General features: G+C 35.9%; 1 pseudogene; it reads left to right on the top strand.

Annotated features, from left to right (window-relative positions):
- The first annotated feature begins 2,991 nt into the window (after window positions 1-2,991).
- LOC121471838 lies at window positions 2,992-4,377 on the top strand (annotated as a pseudogene).
- Window positions 4,378-5,130: the final 753 nt, after the last annotated feature.

Raw genomic sequence — 5,130 nt, 5'->3', positions numbered from 1 at the left:
AGCTTCTGCCAGCATTACATCTCAGAAGTGCATAATGATTAATGTTACTCCCAAATTCAGATAAATCAGAATATTTTGCAGTATCAAAGAACAAACAGATTGAAATACTATTATATTGTACTATTATCATAATATTATGGGAGAAGTATAGCTAAATAAAATTTCATGAGACAAGTTCACTGAAATTCTACTTCTAAAAAGTGAAAACTCCAAAATCAAATGTTAGTTAAAAACCTATAATTTTTGAATAATCTCAAAATTTATCAACATTCATTTATTCTTCTAATTACCTCAAAATTTGGTTTCTTTTTTCTTTTCTTGATTGTATTATTTTCTTTAGAATTTTGTCCAGAGATGAAGATTGCCCCCCTCCACTACATTAACATTTTCTACTCAAGGGCTGATTGCAATATTATGCAAAATAGAACTCACCAAAAATAGTTGAAAGACAGAGAGGGCACTAAATAATTTATCCCAAATCACCCCAGATGTGGGAAGCTTCCTTTGAAATGCCAATTGCATGGTTTTGAATGCTCTATTAATATATATTTAGTGGGTTGATGAGCTATATTATAATATAAATTGTGAATTGTTTGATGTGTTATTCAACTTCAGTTCTAATTACAATGTAGTCAATTCTTGATTATCCATTGTAATGGGGACCTGAATAATAGAAAATCCACAGATTTTTTTCCACATTTTTAAAACCAATAGTTTTTTGTTTGTTTGTTTTCGTTTTGTTTTTGTTTTGTTTTATTTTGTTTTTACCTGCAAACTTTATCTGTCCTCCACATTCTCTTTCTTTCTTTCTTTCTTTCTTTCTTTCTTTCTTTCTTTCTTTCTTTTACAGATCAGTAATGAAATAAACTAAAATCTATGACAGGCATGAGTTAGCCTACATCTTATTTTTGATAACCAGTACCTGACTTTTTAAGGCCTTGTCTGGAATTTCTATGTACCTAAAAAGACAAGGAGATATGAAGCATTAAATGAATATTTTCCTTTTATGATTCCACTATGTATTTGTAACATGTAGTAATATGGACTTATTAAGTATTCAGAAGAATTATGATTATTCAAGACACTCTGCATATGTATAGATTTGGTCTTTATGCATGGGGTAATAGATTTGGATAGATCTGGTTCTATACTCCAATATATATATATATATATATTTTTTTTTTTTTTCTATCATTTGGGCCAGTTGACCACCTGGAAGTACAAGCCCCAATTCCATCTCTAAAATAAACACTGACAAAAAGCTAACAAGTTGAAAGGAAATAAGATAAATGTGTCTACATCCTTCTCTCCTTCAGAACCAGATAGCTACTGAGAGTGAGAGATACCCACAAACTAAGATTTTAATACAAATTGTTTTCAAAAGTTAATTCCAAAGATTTGGCTAGTTCTTTTAATAGCTGAGAGACCAATTAGGCATTCAGAGGTCAGCATTCATTAATGTGCTAGAATCTGCTTATGTAGTTTTCTGTGAGCTGACTCTGTTATTTCAGGACTTGTGCCAGCAAAGGTGGTAACTTAAAATAGATTGGGTAGTAGTATTTACAACAAAGTTTCCAAAAGCTAGAAATCTGTTTTTTGTTTTGTTTTGTTTCTTGAGAATGTGTTACTAACACATACCTGTCAGCATTATGTCAATATATTATTCCTATATGGAGACAGAAGGAAAATAATATTATTCTTCATAATAATATGAAGAATCAAATTCTTTGTCAAAGAAGCAGCCTTGTAAATTCCATGTGTTACTTAAGTGATTTACGAAAGTTATGCTTCCTGATAATGTGTCACAATTTAAATACTAGATTTATTTTTTTTTTGTTTCCTAGATCTTGCACTTCTGTCTTAAAAATAGGATCTGTATTTTATTCTCCTTTTTTAAAGATAACATCATTTAAGTTATATTCAGTCAAGATCTGTGTCTATTATATGCATAAACTTAAAATGTCCTCAGTAACTAACTCAGTTCCCAGCTTATAGTAGCCATTTAAAAATACATGATGAATAAATGAATGAATGGATACTTTGCTCAATGTAAGATGCTCTGTGTTCTAGTCTAAGTCTTGCAAACCCCTTGGCAACTGCCTCTCAATAAATGGAATCCTAATTCAAACACTAAGAGTTCTAAGATCTCTAATAAATTTAGCCAGATAAAAATCGGCGATATAATATATGAAGTATTACCTCTATGATACTGTGTGAAGGAGATTCTGGATCTTCTCTGTGTTATGAGTATTATTTCATATTTACCTGCTGATCTCCTCTTCCTCCTTTTAGCCTTCTATGTTTTTTTCCAGAAGCCTTTTCTGTTGCTATTGTCAGATATGTCTTAGACTGACTATTGACCGTAATTCCAAAATAAGAAAAATAAGAGAAAATCTGTTCCATTATTAACAGAGGAAAATCACAATGTTACATAGACATAGTAAAAGGAGATTGCAGGCCTCCTTCCAATGATTGATGTGTCTTGATTTTTCATTGAAAAATGAGCTTCAGTAGCCAAAACACATTTTTTGCTACCTCACTGAATCTTCCCAGCTTCTTGGCTTCTTTTCAGAATGATGGAACAGGGGCTAAGAGAGGGAGATCAAGCTAGTACCCTTGTTATTGCTCCTGTGTTAATTGTCTTCATCCTCAGCCCTTTTCAGTTACACGGTCATATAATTCCTAATATTTCCCATTGGACTGATGATGGAGAACTAACAAATGTCTCATGGGTTAAGTCAAACTGAAGTAAGCCTGTGGGAAGTAGTGTGAAAGGTATTAAATTTCAATATATATAAGAAGAATAAAAATGATTGTAAGTTTTTTAGTCCAACTATTGTCCCACTGTGTATCTTTACTCTTTTGCTGGTGCTTCTGGGGTTATACACATTGCCAGGAAATCATTGACGAACCAATGTTCAAGAAACTCCCTCCTTGGGTTTGCCGCCAGAACACAGGTGTCATGAAAACCACCATTAAACCTAAACCAAAATGGGAAAGGAAAAGACTCACATCAACATTGTCATCATTGGACCCGTAGATTCAGGCAAATCTACCACTACTGGCCATCTGATCTACAAATGTGGTGGGATTGACAAAAGAACTATCGAAAAATTTGAGAAGGAGGCTGCTGAGATGGGAAAAGGATCCTTCAAGTAGGCCTGGATCTTGGAAAAACTGAAAGCTGAACGTGAACATGGTATCACCACTGATACCTCCCTGTGGAAATTCGAGACCAGCAAGTATTATATGACCATCATTGATGCCCCAGGACACAGAGACTTTATCAAAAACATGATTACAGGCACATCTCAGGCTGGCTGTGCTGTCCTGATTGTTGCTGCTGGTGTCGGTGAATTTGAAGCAGGTATCTCCAAAAATGGGCAAACCCATAAGCATGCCCTTCTGACTTACACACTGGGTGTAAAACAACTAATTATTGGTGTTAACAAAATGGATTCCACTGAGCCACCCTATACCCAGAAGAGATATGAGGAAATTGTTAAGGAAGTCAGCACCTACATTAAGAAAATTGGCTACCACCCTGACATGGTAGCATTTGTGCCAATTTCTGGTTGTAATGGTGACAACATGCTGGAGCCAAGTGCTAACATGCCTTGGTTCAAGGGATGGAAAATCACCCATAAAGATGAGAATGCCAGTGGAACCACACTGCTTGAAGCTCTGGATTGCATTCTGCCACCAACGTGTCCAACTGATGAGCCCTTGCGTCTGCCTCTCCAGGACGTCTACAAAACTGGTGGTATTGGTACTGCCCAGTGGGTCGAGTGGAGAATGGTGTTCTTAAGCATGGCATGGTGGTGACCTTTGCTCCAGTCAATGTTACAACTGAAGTCAAGACTGTTGAAATGCACCATGAAGCTTTGAGTGATGCTTTTCCTGGGGACAATGTGGGCTTCAATGTCAGAACGTATCTGTCAAAGATCTTCATCATGGCAATGTGGTTGGTGGCAGCAAAAATGACCCACCAATGGAAGCAGCTGGTCTCATGGCCCAGGTGATTATCATGAACCATCCAGGCCAAACTGGTACTGGATATGCACCTGTGCTGAATTATCACACAGCTCACATTGCTTGCAAGTTTGCTGAGCTGAAGGAGAAGATAGATCGTCATTCTGGAAAAAAGATGGAAGATGGTCCCAAGTTCTTGAAATCTGAGGACGCTGCCATTGTTGATATGGTTCCTGGCAAACCTATGTGTGTTGAGAACTTCTCTGACTATCCTCCTTGGGCCATTGTGCTGTTCATGACATGAGACAGACGGTTGCTGTGGGTGTCATCAAAGCAGTGGACAAGAAGGCAGTTGGAGCTGGCAAAGTCACCAAGTCTGCCCAGAAAGCTCAGAAGGCTAAATGAATATTATCCCCAATACCTGCCACCCCAGTCTTAATCAGTGGTGGAAGAACAGTCTCAGAACTGTTTGTGTCAATTGGCTATCTAAGTTTAATAGTAAAAGACTGGTTAATGATAACAATGCATCGTAAAACCTTCAGAAGGAAAGGAGAATGTTTTGTGGACCATTTGTTTGTTGTGCATGTGTGGCTGTTTTAAGTTATTAGTTTTTAAAATCAATACTTTTTAATGGGAACAACTTGACTAAAAATCTGTCACAGAATTTTGAGACCCATTTAAACAAAAGTTTATGAGAAAAAAAAAAAACTTCCCCCTCATGTTTTTCTAGGAGTTTTACAGCTTCAGAACTTCTATTTGCATCTTTATTTTGAGTTTATTTTTGTGTATGATGTAAGACAGGGTCCAATTTCATTATTCGGAATGTGGAAATTTTCCCAACTTTCCCACTTGTTGAAGAGACTATTCCCTAACAGTGTACTCTTTGCACACTTGTTGAAGATTAGTTGACTAAATGTGTGTGTGTATAATTCTGGGTGCTCTATTCTGTCCCATTGCACTATATGCCTATCTTATGCCAGTACCATACTGCTTTAGTTACTGTACCTTTGCAATATATTTGGAATGAAAGGACATTCTATGGAATGTAAGAAAATATTTGTAAAACATATATCTGATAAGAGTATAATCCAAAATACGTAAGGAATTTTTACAACTCAATAGTAAACAAACAAGCAAAAACAATTGAAAAGTGAGAAA

Source organism: Vulpes lagopus, chromosome 11 (assembly GCF_018345385.1).
Source record: "Vulpes lagopus strain Blue_001 chromosome 11, ASM1834538v1, whole genome shotgun sequence".
Taxonomy (NCBI): Eukaryota; Metazoa; Chordata; class Mammalia; order Carnivora; family Canidae; genus Vulpes; species Vulpes lagopus.
The sequence above is the reverse complement of the archived record's forward strand: the minus strand, read 5'-3'. Positions and strand labels throughout refer to the sequence as shown.